The sequence below is a fragment of the Rhineura floridana genome, chromosome 6 (genome assembly GCF_030035675.1).
Source record: "Rhineura floridana isolate rRhiFlo1 chromosome 6, rRhiFlo1.hap2, whole genome shotgun sequence".
NCBI lineage: Eukaryota > Metazoa > Chordata > Lepidosauria > Squamata > Rhineuridae > Rhineura > Rhineura floridana.
In genome coordinates this window covers 67009737-67025403 of record NC_084485.1, presented here as the reverse complement: position 1 = coordinate 67025403, position 15667 = coordinate 67009737, and the positions used below count along the sequence as shown (strand labels likewise).

At 42.2% G+C, this 15667-nt stretch overlaps 1 protein-coding gene across 1 annotated transcript in view; it reads left to right on the top strand.

The window, feature by feature from the left end:
* The first annotated feature begins 11394 nt into the window (after positions 1-11394).
* CNTN2 (contactin 2) overlaps positions 11395-15667 on the top strand; it is a 111492-nt gene continuing 107219 nt past the window's right edge. Inside the window, exon 1 of the mRNA XM_061632181.1 lies at positions 11395-11600. The gene's annotated coding sequence lies outside the window, so the exon portion shown is untranslated. The remainder of the gene's footprint in view (positions 11601-15667) is intronic.

The following is a 15667-nucleotide window of genomic DNA, read 5'->3' as shown; positions in this document are numbered from 1 at the left end:
AATTTATACTGGTTTGAGAGAAATTGTTCTTGGACATCTGTTCTGTTGGGGCTCCAGTCTTTCACACAAACACTGCCTGAAACTTGTATGGGGAAAGCACGAGATATTTATTAGCAGAGGCAGCTAACGAGAGAATGAAAGTGGCCTCATCTTCGTGATCGATGCCAGCAGAGACATTCACAGGCATTAGCTTCAGCCACTCTTTTAAGGCGCAATAACCTTCCACATTTTCCTCTGACCTCAGCCTACTCCAATGGGAGTTTGGATTGATTCCAGATCTCTTTCAAATTGCTCTTTCTGGTACAAAGGAAGTAAACAGGCCATTTGCCATTATTATTTGTTCACCCATCAGAATCTCAAGATATCCAACTTAACCTTCCTTCCATCCTCTGCTTTTCCCCTTCATGACTCACAGTAAATTAAAACTAAATCTGCACTCCTCTGCACACCTGCTTTGGGAGTAAGTCAAATTGAATTCAGTGAGATTTCCTTCTGAGTCAACATCCATAGGATTGGACTTAAGTCAATAGTATACTTCAGTCAGAACATAGTTGATTGGAGGAAATCTGATGCTTACACACAAGGGACGGGACATTTTTTAGGTCCCAGGATAATTCTAAGCTGCCTGGCAACATGATGCAAACAAAAGATGAATGGGCACACTGGTGGGATCAGGTACTAAAGAAAAGATAAAGTGTTCAGAAGAGTGTGGTTAGCATGCGTTTCTTGTCTATAGAAGTCATTAAATACCACAGTCACTGGTGCTGTTGGAGTAAGACTTTACAGCAGAAATCCAGGGACCACAATAATCGGGAGAGCCCCACAAACAAAGAGGGCTGATTACTACTTTTTGAAGGAAGGAGTACACTTTAGCATCTAAAGGGGGAAGGGTCCTCATAAGATCATTTCAGTCTGTGCTGATCACAGTGACTGGTTGATAAAGAGAGGGGCAGATAGAAAATGAGGTATAGGAGAAACTTCTCTTTTTAACGTTGCCTTCCTACATATGGAGATGAACCCTGATTTCACAGGAGCTTCTCATAATAAAGTCTCTCAAAGCAGAAGGATTCTATACTTTTGGAACCTTTGCCATCGGTACAGGGTGAGAAGGGTCACACGAGTACATTAATTACTCCTCTGAAATGGCAAGCCATTACCAAGTGGACCATTTCATGTCCATTGATCTCTTACACTATTAACAACCTGACAAAGGTGCAAAGATGGACCTGCCAGGTGGAATGGATGGCAAATGGTGTGTGTTCTCTTCTAAAGCCTTCATCACATACCATGCTGCAGGTCAGAGACAGACACCTAAAGTTTCAGTCTGTGTGATTAGCTGCCCCACAGAAGCCCATCTGACTGGAACCCATGGGTCCATTCATCTTCTCCTTGTTCATCCTGAGGCTGCATTGAGAGAGAGAGAGAGCACACCCATCTGGGAGTAGCATTAGATTTCACTGCTTTCTGTACCATTTGCTGCAGCAGAATTATTAGCACAGGGGAGTGAACAGAGAAGCTGCCAGAGCAAGGTTATATGATGCAACTCAGGGCAGAAGGAACTTGCAGCTGTCCCTAGCTAAAGGCTCAATCAGGAAGATGAGCCACACAAATTGCATGTGCTGATTTTCCTTGTCCAGGTGTTCCCAGCACAAACCCTAATAATATTGACAGGGAGGCCAAGTAGTATGTTCCATGGAGGACCCCTGTAGAAATTACTCACAATCCAAACTGTGAAGAAGAAAGTTTTCCAGTAATATACATTTTGTGATCAATGGCATGATGAATTGCTTCCCATGTATGTGTTTATTTATTTACATTCACATCCTGCCTATAGTAGATAGTAGGGTAATTCCATGGAAATGTCAACCTACAAATCAATTTTTCATTTTTGTATATAATTAACATGTATATTATTTTAAAGATAATTTTCCAAAGTTTCATTATCTGGCAATAGTTTTTCAAAATGGCATTTTACACATCAGTAAAACAACCAGAAGTGTGGCATGTAAGATGGCTCAGAATTTCACTATTTTTTCTAATTTTCAGTTAAAGATCTCTCCAAGAAAATAAATAATAGGTTAATGACCCTTTATTGAATTCAGTTTTGCATTCTCAGCTGGTAAACTGAGAAGAAATTTTCTATTAGGAACAAACTCAGATGAGCTTAAAACAAACTTATGTTGGTTGAGTATGTTATGTTGGTCACAAAAACACATACTTTCCCCTCCCCCTCAACAAATGGAAAGAAAAATCTATCAGTTTTAGCTTTATTCACTTCTTTAAGGTTTAGCATTAAGATGTTATATTACCTGAAGTGTGTTTTATGTGCAACATTTCTTGTGACCAACACAACACCACAATGTGCAACTTACATAGCAAAAATATGTTGTCATTTGTGGAATTAAAATTCCTTTTTAGGATTGTCATAATTCGTTCCCTGAGAATTTAATAAATATTAGGCTGATTATTTGTACCATACCATCAGTGCAGGGCATCTTATAGACCTAAAAAATAAAGGCCCCTGGCTCAAGAAGCTTACAATCTAAAAGACAAGCCAGATAAAGGGAGGGTTGACATACTTTATTGGTTTTATAAGAAAGACAATACTATATGTTAATACATTCAGTAATTAGACACATCTTACTGGTTAATTATCAGTTAACTTCAACCTGAGTGTGGTTTAGAAAAAAGTGTACAATTGATATTTCTCTACTAGACCCCACCCCACTTTCTTGAAGCATGTGCAAGCTTCTACCAGCTCCCCCTCAGATGTATCAAGGAGGCAGGCCCATACTGATTGGCTCTCCCTAGCTAGGCTGAATAGGTGGAACCTTCTAAAGATAAAAACATTCACTTCAGAAGCTGAAGGTCTCTTGAGAACAGTGCAGCCCTGTAAACGGTTGAAGACAAATAATTTGTCATATAAATTAAAATAAACATCACAAGTACAGGTAATAATGCCCCTGTGGAAAATGCGATTATCCTCAAAGAAAGGGCAGAAGCAGAAAAATCTTCTGTCATCTTTTGGTGTCAGTTGCAGCTTTGTTATTGTTCGAGTGTCAGAGAGGGAAACTGAAAATAAAATTTGTTGGTGAAAATTTGTGATGAAAACAAGATTTGTTGTGAAATTTTGTTTGATGATCATGACTATGAAATCCTCTTCTTAAAAAAGGAGACTTCCATGACATTTGTTTTCCCTGCAAATGATGGTCAATGTTGGGTTGAAAAGAAACAAATCATTAGGGTGTTGCCACAGCCAAGTATAAATTGGAATTCAAATAATATTAGCTAAAACACAAAAGATGTAAAAAAGATTAAAAATATGCTTGAAAACACACAGAAGTCAGCATATGCATAACACAGGTGCAGTATCACGGCACTGAAAACTGAATATGGACTTTCTTCCCTCCTCAATCTTGCAATGCCCCCAAAAGATATGTGGACAGAACTCCTGCCAACTCAACACTTAGGAATTTTTGGCTCTTCTTGAGTCAAGAAAGTAAAGTTTGTGATTGTTGCTTCCTCCCACCCATTAATTATACCCTGAAGAACTCCACACAGATAAAATTCAACCCAATCAAAAAGAAGACAGTCTTATCACTACCTGGGAGATGCAATTGCTGATTTTTCAGTCAGGATCTAGAAAACCAATAGGTGAATTGAAGATCAGAAAAGAGGGCCAAAAAAGGGAAAAAATGCTACATCTTTAGGAACAATCCAGTTGCTGTATAGAATAATCCCACTGACTGAAGGCTCAAGATGCAGAAGAAATACAGGAGCACTAGATGGAGCAGACAAAGCAGGTATTTGCAAAACATAAATGATTTAACCTGAAATGTAGCTGTGGCCTGAAGAAATACTTGTTCATGAAGGCAAAAGAGGCACAAATTCACATTTGTGGTTACTAACATACTGGTCAAAACACAAGGCCCAAACAAGAGAACTTCAGAGCTGTAAAAGTATTTCTCCACAGATTGCATCTAAAAAGACACCCACATCTTCACTCAGGTCACTGGCATTCTGAGATCAATGACATGACACTTAAACTAGATCCAAACCCATGGCATATTCGTGTTCATATATTTCAGAAAATTACCTGTCTCCCGGTTCGAGGAAAAAGTGGATGTTGAGCCTCCGCTTCCCCACGAGGGCCGGGAGAGGGACATGAGTTCCAGGTTTCCCAGCTGTCAGAAGGCGCGGAAGACCAAGGAATTGTTGAGTCTGAGCAAGACCTTGGGAGGGGGAGTGAGTTTGACTCTGGGCCAGTTCCCACGGATGGTGCGGTCTCAGAAGCGGAGAGCACGCCGCCCCCAGACAGGTCGGAGGAGCAGTTGGAAGATGTTCCAGAGGGGGCGTTGACTCCCCCTTTACCAAGCAGTTCTCGGGATGCCTCAAGCGCGTCACCGCCCCCTGACCTTGAGCTGGTTGCTAAGGAGACGGTTCTTTCGGATGAGCCGTTGGAAGCGCACACCCCGTCACCCCGCTCTTGATGCCGCAAGAAGTCGACAGGACAGAGGCAGAACTTGCGAAGGAGCCAGAGATTACAATCTAAAACTTTCCCTACTTAAGACTGCAGCTCTCTGGGTTGAGTTGCTGAGTCAACTTTCTTCATGCGTTGCAGAGCATGTCTAGAGCGCAGTTAGAGAATTCTAGTGAGCTAGTTTAGAGATTTCTATGAAGCATACCGCTTTTGATGTATCCATTACTTTAATAAAACAAGATTTGATTGCACCTGCGTCTCAGCCTCTTGAATCCCGCTCTAAACAGGACAGTGAGAAAGGCAGGGGATATATCTTATTTCTTTTATCCATCTAACTTTTAAATTGAAAAGGGAAAGAAATACATATGGTGGTAGCAAAGTAATCAGAGCAGCCTTTCCCAACCAGTGTGCCTCCAGATGTTGTTGGACCACAACTCCCATCAGCCTCAGCCAGCATTGCCAATGGTCAGGAAAGATGGGAATTGTAGTCCAGCAACATCTGGAGGCACACAGGTTGGGAAAGGCTGAATTAGAGAGCTGCATCCTCTATTATGATCAGCTAACTGCTGAAAAAGCACTTCTGAATAATATTTTTGTCATCTTCTCCAACTGATTGGGAACTAGACAATTATACTGACTGTTGTCAGCGTTAGGTGACCATTGAATCTAAGGCAGACCGCATAATCATGTTGGATTCCCATGCATGCTTTGCTTTTCAAACTGCAGAGTGAAAGTTAGTTCCAAAGCAGAAATGATTTTTTTTTTACAATTCAAAAATTTAGCAAAATGTCAGAATTAAGATTTGACTCTAAATTATAATATATTGAAATGTTTCTTTTTAATTGAGAAAAAAAATTAGACACTTTTTGGCATTTGATAAGCTTTGCAACTTCTTTTTAAGCTTAGGGCTGGAAATTTAAGCAAATAAGAGATACGATTTGGTAAAAGATATAGTTTTTTGTTAAATGACATAGATTTTGTCATATTAAAGAGTTACAAACGTTTAAAAATGAATAAAAAATATACCTGTTCTGATGGCTGAAGGAATTATTTTTAGATCTAATTATTCTAAAGGTGTGATTACAGATAGTCCAGCTATGACAGTCTAGGTTCATGAGGGTGGGCTAGCCATTTGAACAAAGCCACTGGACATCAGAAATAGACTAAAGAATTTATTATCAAAAGAATTGTCCCTAATACAGAATTAATAGGCTTAAAGGTTACCAGCACTAGATCGATATACATACACAATTCAGAGTGTCTTAGAATGATGGAACCCATGTGAAGACATTTTATACCCCTGGAGATGGGACCTCTCAGATTCCAAAGAGAAGACCCTGATTATTTCCCCTGCACTTAATTAAATATCCTTTCTAATTGCCTTTGCCAAACCCACTGTAGCATGACCAATCAGGTGAACTTCTAGCTATCTTATTGGTTCAGCACAAATACACGTGTCACCTGGACCTTGAGACCATCCCTGTGTGTGTGTTCCCTGTTCTTGTGGTCAGCATGAGACTCTACTTCTCTGTCCTTTTGGATAGTATGTCCCCTGCTGCCAGTCCATGTTTTTCCACTCACCATACCAAGGTGTTGCCAGCCGTCTAGTTTATTTTAGGTACTTGGTCTTCTCTCACTTCTCCTTTTAAGCCTAGAAGCAGCACAATAGCAAAATTCAACTTTTTTTGTTTTGCAAGCCAACACTTAGCCACTTGTTCACCCAGAATCCCTTGATCAAATGTTATAACCCATTAGCTTGATATGAATAATGGGGCTGAATTCTCCTACATGGCACAAGATTAGACCAGGATGATCAGCTGATTATATAAACAAATGACTCACTCTTTTTGGTTTTGGTGCCTCATTTTGTTTTCAGGCATCATTTTTTATTTTTGTTTTTATTCATGGCTTGGAGCTTCCAAAGCTAGAAGTGGCCTGGGCCTTTCTCAGTCTTGGAAGGGGTCTGGCTTCACCCTCCCAAATCTGCTTTGGAGGATTGGAGGAGCCCCTAGAAGAAATATAGAACAAATTTAGAGAGGCAGGGAGAGTTAACACTACACTGAATTCTACCCATAATCCTGAAGATGCGATAAGACATGTATGCAATTGAATACATTTTAATATGGATTCTGAGTTTCTTTCCTTCCAACATCTAAGATGTTTATTGTTAGAATTTTGGGCAAAGTGTTCAATAAATGTAAATCTGTGTTCCTACTTATTTTATTTTAGTTCTTAACGTTTTGGTGAAAACTTCCAATAAATATTTTTTTAAAAAATAAGAAAACTTTCCACACAGCCAGTCTATGTCCACCCCAAGTTCCAGCCACATTGTATGAATTTGTGATGGGTAAGCATGAGCAGATACATTTTGCACATTTAGTATGTAGGGATCCCATAATTGCACCCCATAATGAGAACAATCAGTAAGTCAGTCATTCCACTGAAAGGTCTGCCTTTGTGCCAGGATGGGATGAAGGAATAGACTGGGAGGAAGTGTCCCTCAGTCTAGCCCTGGTGAGCTTCCAACTGTAGAGCGACACCACCGTCACTCACCGGTGCAGAGCTTGCCATTCTACCTGTCAGGATGGACAGGGAGAGGCTGAACCAACCTGGGATCCACTGAATTGATCTAGGCCTGATCCAGGCTGGTGCAGTGACTGCCTTTCTTCCACCCTAGCCAGCATTAGGGGTAGGGCTGCAGATCTGGTGGTTGGCCCTGCCACTTTATTAAGCCTTGTTATTGTCCATCCAGGGTTTGGATTGCAGCATAAGGCTGCAAACCTATACCCACTTACCTGGAGTGAGCCCTAGTGAATTCACTAGGACTTATTTCTGATTAGACATGCATAGAATTGCACTGTAAGTCTGCAGTCCTATATATACTTTCCTGAAAGTAAACCCCATTGGAAATAATGGGATTTGCTTCTGAGTTGACATATATATAGCTTGGCGATTACTCGTGACCAAGTAAGATTGTCTTCCAAAATAAAGTCTTTCCATGGGACTTTTGTTATGGAAGATGCCTGTGCATGGTTTTGTTTTACGTGAGGAGATTGGCGCACCACGATCAACACACAATCTTGACAGAAAAAGGCTTTGATCCAATGGCATAGGTACCACGATGATTGGAAGTCCTTTATCTGCTACAGCCTTCATCTGCCTTCACAGCCTTTGTAACACACATTGTTATCCTCTGCCTGTTCTGCCATTGAGGACATTCTTGGATCGTTCTTTGTCTGGTTCCTCTCCCTTGACCTTACTGCCATGGGTGACTCTGCTGGGAGTACATGACTCCTGATGGCATTGCTCATAGGGTTCACTGGAACACGCAAGCCCACTCACCACTACAAGGTGACGATCCAGCGAGGGGTTGACATATATAGGATTGCACTGTATATGTCAGTTTATATCTTTGGGTGGTAGTCAATGGTAGTCCTTCTTAGAGTTTGAAGTGAATAAACACTACTAACTTAGGTTCATTCATTTTAATTGGTCGACTCTGAGTAGGATGTAGTTTAATATGGCCCTATATAGTTCTTTCCCCACTAGCAAGACAAAATAGCATCCCCTACTGCAGAATGTTAGGAAGTAAACCCATTAATATTTGAGATGTTGTTATAGCAATGTGAATCACTCAAAAGCTAGTCATAAACAACATTTGCAGTTCATCTGTCCACTGGGAGTTGACAAGTATTCTCTATAGACCAGATCTCTAGGGCAACTAGAAACAGCATTTCCTGGCTGCCATGTGTACTGGTGGAAGCAGCCTCACACAGTCCTTAGCTGGCTGCCCCCACTTCCCACGAGCTCATTTGTAAAATAAAATTTAAAAAATGACCCACACAAAAGCACACACACTTCTACCTCCCTCCTCTTCAATCTGCTACCCAAAGCAACTGCTTGTTTAACGTAGCTTTATGGAAAGGTCTCTCCTCCTGCTTGAAAAGCTTATGGAATTAGAATCAGAAGTTTCTTAGAATCATAGAATTGTAGAGTTGGAAGGGGCCTACAAGGCCATCGAGTCCAACCCGCTGCTCAATGCAGGAATCCGAATTTATCATCCTTATCATGTATCTTTATCATTCTTATCAAGTATTTTAGCATAAGTTAAAACGTTAAAATTTAACATGAAGTTTTTATGATCTTTTTAACATGCGTATGTGGTAATTGTATTTTTACTCTGCTTGTATATCGCTTTGGGACTTTTTGTCATGGAAAGTGAACATATAAATTTAATAAACCTAACCTATTAGCCTTGTCCAAATGTTGGGATTGGTCCCAGCATAGCACCTACCACGGAGAGAGAAAAGGGGGGGGGAGCATAGATCTGTGTGACAGTTTTCTCCATCACTATAAATGAGGAATGGAAGGATCTGTCCGTTTTGGTTCTCTCAGTTCCTCATTTTTCCAATCTTAAATTCAGTTCTCCACATTTCAGCAGCAATTTGTGGATTTTTTAAAAAAACACCCTGAAAATTCTTCAGGATTTTAGTGTGAATTTCTCCTAGTTTGTCTCCATATTTGTGCATGCAGTTTTGGCTAATGTACACATTTTTGCAAGTAATTTCTCCTAATATGCATTTTTGTATGTTATTTTTACCAATGTATTCATGTTTGTGCATGCATTCTGATATATGCATTTTTGTAAACATTGGTTGGTTGGCGAATTGCATTGCAAAATTCAGATAAGTGAGAATTTCTAAGGATGGCTGTGTTTCGGTTCTCATAGTGTTTTGGAAAGTGCAAATTTGATAAATTTAGCTTTAATGTGAACTGAGTTGAATTTCTCCCCCATCCCTACTGTAAACATAAAAGTGCATAGAATTTGCTCTCTCCCTAGATTGCAATTTGTGCCTCACACAAAGCAATACAAATCAAAGATTTAATTCATTGCATTGCCTGATACCTCACTACGGTAGTGTTATATTACTTCAGGACACATTGGTTTACCAGATGGTGCAATTCAGTGCTCAAATTATGGGGAGAAGGTACGGAAGCCTTTAACCAAATCTGCAGCCTTACATTCTAAGTCCCCCAGATTTTAGAGGAAAGGATGGAAGAAGCCTCCAGGCGCACAGAAAAATGTTTATTCAGCCCAACACATTTTGAATATCTTCTTTAGAGACACTATAGGCACAACCAACTTGACTCTGTGCAAAAATAAAGTTTTGCAACAGAGTTCAGGGCCAAAGAGTCAAACTGGTTGCACCTAAAAGCTCCTCTAAAACTATGTAAAACTTATTGGGGTAAAAAAAATAGTCTTCTTCCTCCATTCCTCCCTTTATATTTGATGCCTATTTTTCTTCACCATTCCCCTCCTTCCATATTTTAGCCAAATCATCCTCTCCCTATAACCTTTGAAGACCCGTAGCCAAAGGGCCACCGCAAAAGGCAAAGGGACTAGGCTGTCTCTGCCTCTCCATGTAACTTGAGAACTAGTATTATAGCCCCTTCATTGTTCAAACAGGGCACACACCCCAAATAGTGATCACTACAGGGCAAATCATATTTGCATGTCTGATTGTCTCTTAGCAGAGCTTAAGTGCTGAAGAGAGCACTCTTCCCTAAAGCTGTAAAGGGACAGACTGGGGTGATTCAGCAGCAGCGGGGAATGGTGCTCTCTGTACATGCTCCAAAACACTTTTCAGATGCAATGAGAAAAAATATAGTCTGTTATTTGGGGAAACACATTTCTGGACATAAATCCTGGGTTCAAATTAAACATCGGATTTGACAGACACCCTGCTCCTCCTCCAATGGGATTGTCCATCTTTCTATGTATCCAGGAGTGTAGTCATCCAAGGGTCTGGAGGGTCTTAGACCCCTTATTTTTTTGGGAGCCAGGTCCCAGAAGGGTCCTCATCTCCAGATTCCTACAAGCCAATCAGCATAAAAGGGGAGTGTGTTAGCCACTGAGATGAGTCCCAATGAGTGTCAATTGCAAGCAAGCCTTTATGAGTTCCTACTTCAAAAGAAGTTGCAAAAGTGAGAATTCTGTAACCGCAGAAGAGACTATGAATCCTGGTGATAGCATCTCATCTACACCATCAAGCAGTTTGGTAACAGCAGGAGATAAATGTCTAGACACTGAATTCAGTATTCAAGCAATATCTCTTGACAATGAGAAAAGCCAGTCAAATTGCAACAGTGATAGAGAAGGAGAAAGCAGTATTCAAGCCTGGCCAGATAATTCTATAATTTTAGAAGATTGTATACTCTTAGAAGGGGGCGTTGCTGTGAATACTGTATCATTAAGGGGCCCTGCACTTCTGAATTTGCCACTGCACTACTGTACGTATCTGTGTAAAGAGGTGTAGCAGCACTTACAGAAAATCAAAGGGAATGCTGGCCAGAAATGGGAAATAGCCTTTCAGCAGGATGTGCGACTCCTAAATTGGGCCTTGCATGCCAAAAATTAAATTCTGGGTCATACACTCAATTATGGAATCAAATATTTGCTCGAGTGGGGCGGGGTTGGAAATCTAGAGCTCTTGGTACTTTCCATTGCCTGAGAATATAAACGTGGGAGCCGGGCGGGGAGTTTACCTCCTCTCCTCCCCCCTGGCATCGCACCATATGTCCCCCACCCCTAAGGTCGGGGTGAGCCCAAGGCAATCAGCCCTAGTTCAACAAAGTGTTGGCAGGGACTGTCTCGTCGGAGAGAGTGCTAAAAGCAGCCGCGCCAGCTGAGGCAGACCATGAATTATGTATACTGGTGCAAGTCACTCTTTCGAGCGCTGACTGGTCCTGGCAAATGAGGTAAAGGCGGAGTGAAAAGGGAGGGAAGAAGCCCCCCCCGTGTCTTTAGGTCCCTCGAACAAGGAGGGGGAAGGAGACAGAGCGCGCGCGCGCAGGGGAAGGGAGGAGAAGGGAGGAGCACATCCTAATGCAGAGATGCTGCAGTGGCTCAGGGCGCGCACACATAACACAGGCAAATAAGCAGCAGCACAAGGCAAAGCCTCACCTGCAGAAGGCAGGCAGGCAGGCAAGAGAGGGGAAGGTTGCCTCCGCTGCTGCTGCTGCCGCCACCGCCGCCGTTACACCAAGGACCCCAAGGTTCTCCTCGCCCAGGCACGCCACGCAAAAACACGTGCCGATCCAGCCACTCTCTCCGCCCAAGGTAGGGGGAGAGTGCCCTTTTCTGTTCTTCTGCCTCTCTTCAGAAAAAGTCGATTTTGATTTCTACGGAAGATGCCAGCTAACTTTCAATCTCCTCTTGGAAAATTCCGGTTCTTGTAACGGGGGTGGGTAGAGAGATCGCGACATCAGTAATTCAGCACCATCGCACCGAAGCAGGGATGTCTCATAGTGATGATGGCAAGGTTTTGTTTTTGGTGTGGGCACAGTCAAAGAGCTGGGCATGGCGTGTAGGCGAGGGAAGTGGCGATGCCAAGGCTGCATTCACACTGTATATTTATTCCACTTGAAACAGTCATGGCTTTCCCCAAAGAATCCTGGGAAGTATAGTTTGTGAAGGGTGCTGAGAGTTCTTAGGACACCCCCAATTCCCTTCACAGACCTGTAGTTCCTGGAGTTCTCTGGGAAGAGGGATTGGTCCTTAAACCACTCAAGGAATTCTAGCTCTCTGAGGGGAATAGAGGACTCTCAGTGCCCTTCACAAACTACAGTTCCCAGGATTCTTTGGGGGAAGCCATGACTGTTTAAAGTGGAATAATAGTGGAATAAATATATGGTGTGAATGTGAGAGAGGTGTCCAAGAGCTTAAGAAAGTCGGCAATATAAAGAAAAGGGAAGGGCTGGAGAGGTGTGTGGGGTGTCCTGTTAAAATGTGTTTATCTGTGAGATGCTTTGAAGGGGCAGAGAAAGAAGGGATTAAGGGAAGGCCTGTTTTTGACTTGATTATCTGGACTAATGCCACGTAGGTGTGACCAAAGAAAGCACTGTCAAAATGACCACCCACATCTGAAATGGAAGCAAGCTGGAAGCAAAAGAATTCTTCTGTGTGGGCAGCAGCCTCTCTCTCTCTCTCTCTCCACTCCTCCTCCTCGGTAGGGCTGCAGAGGGAAGGGAACGCTGGCTTCTGGTGTGTGTGGGTGCCATGCGTGTTTACTTCTCTTCAAGTCCATTAAGCCAGATTAGACACATTCTTCATGAGACTAGAGCTGTGTGTGGTAGCTGTAGATGAAGAAGTTCTGGGGAGAGTGTTTGTGATAGGGTGGCCTTCAGCTAACACTATAGACAAATGCCTGATCTTCTAAAAAGCAATAGTACTGATTTTATGTTTTATCTGGATCCGGATCAGACCTGCACAACTTATGTGGCTCAGCAGGCAGAATGGAGCCGATAAGTTTTGTAAGGTGGCTCACCAGAGATTGGATCAGCCCCTTGGTTCTTCTTCCAGTTTGAGACTTAATAAGAACTGAGCAGAGAGAGGGAAGGTTTCTTGAGGGTGTTTGGCATGGTGAGGGACAAGTTGTGCCTTCCTGATCTAGACAAGTTTCAAGTTCTTCAGCATCAAGGCTAAAGCAAGTAAGTAAATGAAGACTTTTAAAGATATGGGGTGTATGTGTGCTCTTTTCATCCTGACCATGTCTATTTGTGCTCCACTGACAGGAGAATAAAAGGCCCAGGCAGCCTAAAAAAAAAAAAGTGTGGATTGCACTTGATCTGTGTTTGGCCCTAGCCCACTCTTTACAAACTCTTTTCTCTATCCCTGTGTGTGTGTATGTATATATAGTTAAACTGCCAGCGGAGGATAAAACAAAATGCTTCTGAGAAAGTGGGATCTAGGGTGCTTATTTTTAAAGCCTTCTATGACAATAAATGTATTAGCCTTTAAGGTCCCATTTGGTTGTTTCTGCAGCTGAGTGGGCGAGAGGCAGCTTGGCAGCTTGCGGCTTCAGTTGTAGCTTTCTGGATCAAATAACTAAAGTGCTTGCATTTTCTTGGTCATAGGCCAAACATCAGAGCTTCATGATCAGGCATTTGTTTGTGGTACATGCTTTATTTATTTATTTTCTTTTAAGGCCAGCATTTGTTTTATGCATTTTAATTAGAGCAGGTCATTAATTAGTAAATGTGTTAAGGGGCCATTAATTTATTTATTTGCTCCTGATAGGTATTGAAGCTTTGATCCCCTGGGCTTTACCACCCTGGGCTGCTACTGGGAAGAAGGGTGGGATATAAATCTAATAAATAAATTCCAGAACCTGTGGCACCATGAAGGCAGCAATAGATCCCAAGTCCGCTAGTATATGTGATCTTACTTATACAATCCACCACACACTATGAAGGACCAGGGCTTTATGACATCAGCCTCCCCCTTCTTCAAAGCTGGGCCCTGCCCATTTGACTGCTGGCGTTTGGGCCACTGCCTTTTATCCGGACTACATAAACCCTTGTGGATTTAAACTGAACCTATTTCTGCTCCCCCTGCAGTCACTGGCCCATCTAGCTACAAGCAAAGCCACTTGGTCCACTTCTCTTACTTACACATACAGCTGTTAAGAAGGCTGCAATGAATATGGGGGGAGGAGGGGGGAGGATTAAATACATGCCAGGACCAGCCTAAAGTATGAATTAACTTGAAAACAACAGAGTGGTTTGTGTAAATACATTACATGACTGCTGTGTAGGTAGAACTGATTGTATGAGAGCCCTGATATTGTGCTACTATTACTATGATTGGTTTGGCCACTGATGATCCATTGGAAATGAAAGTAATCCGAAGCATAAGGGAAGGTGACGGATTGTATGTCTGAAAACAGAAAGTCCAGCATTCTGTTGTTCATTCCATCCAGTTTATTCCTGATCTAGCAGCAGACGTACATGTGGTACTGGGCCTGTTTAGAATTGCCAACTTATTTGCTTGCATGATTCCTGTATGTTTAACAGGTGTGTTTCAGGCAGAACTTCATTAAGTGGAGTTTTCCTGAGATGGTGATCCAGTGACAGGAAAAGCATCACTTGCTCAATGTCATTCGCTCATACAGTTTTTCTAAAGCACAGGAGCCATGGCCACAAATAAACACTGGCAATTCTAAGCTTGTTCTACTGTGTTTCTGCATTTTCCAGGATTAAAAGCAGGTTTTCTCCATCAGTTTTTGGTCAGGAGTCATCCATTTTAACTGACTCAGATAATTGTTTTTGTCATGCATCCTTTTATTTTGACACTGGGCACTAAAATCACCTGCAAATGTATAGATGTATTACCCTGACTCCCCTCTCCTATAAAGCATTTTTATTATGAAATATGCTACCCCCTCATATATCCATTGTATGCCCACTTTTATTTCTGAAAAGAAATAAAATAATTCTCCTTCTCATCTAGTTTTCTTCACCAGAGATTGCTTTGTGTGGCAAATTATTATTTAAACTTCCCTTTCATTTCTTGTGAGCATTATTATGAGTCTAGACAAGAGTATGGGTACAATCTAACTTGCATTTATGCCAGGCTGAGGGGAGTTGGATGCAGCAGATCTCTGACTGAGTGAGCTGGGTCCTGGCTTGGCTGGGCTACGCCAGTGTAAGTCCCTCAGCCTGGCTGAGCCCGGACCCACGCAAATGAAGCCAATGTAAGGCCTGAAAAAGGGGCATGGCGGGAGAGGTGCCAAGGTGGGGAGGACACATCCAACTCATGTTTGGAGTGCTCCTGCAGGTCCCAATCCAGGCAAAAGTTAAGCCAGGAAAAGGGTCGGTCTAAGAAAATAATTGCAATAGAAATCAATGGAGAGGACTTACTCCCTGGTAGGGGTATTTGGGATGCAGGTTTTACTTTCTAGTCCCTGCGCACAGCTCCCAGCTAAACTGGCGTTCACCAACCCAGAGGCTCCTCAATGGCAATTGGATGCAGTGGATCTTTACACTGGCTTCTCTTGCTCCAGCACAACTTTTGCCGGCTTCCCCTGAGTTGGATTGCTCTTTAAGTTGAGAGGGAAACCAACAAAAGGGAAGTGAGAAGTGACTTGGGACTTACTAACTTGCTCTTACTCTCTTTGGTTATATCTGCTTAGCTAGTGGAGGCAAAGTGAGGTGGGTGTGGGCTAGGACAGCCATTTATGCATCACAAGGAAAGAGGAAAAATGTCGCAAAGAAAAGAGGACAAAAGAAGAGCAGATTTGCATAAAATTTGCATATGCTATGTATATGCCTCAGTGCAAATCTAAATAATTTATGGAAACCAATGCATCTCACCAGAGAGAGGAAAGCCTGTGGCCTGTTGGCCTG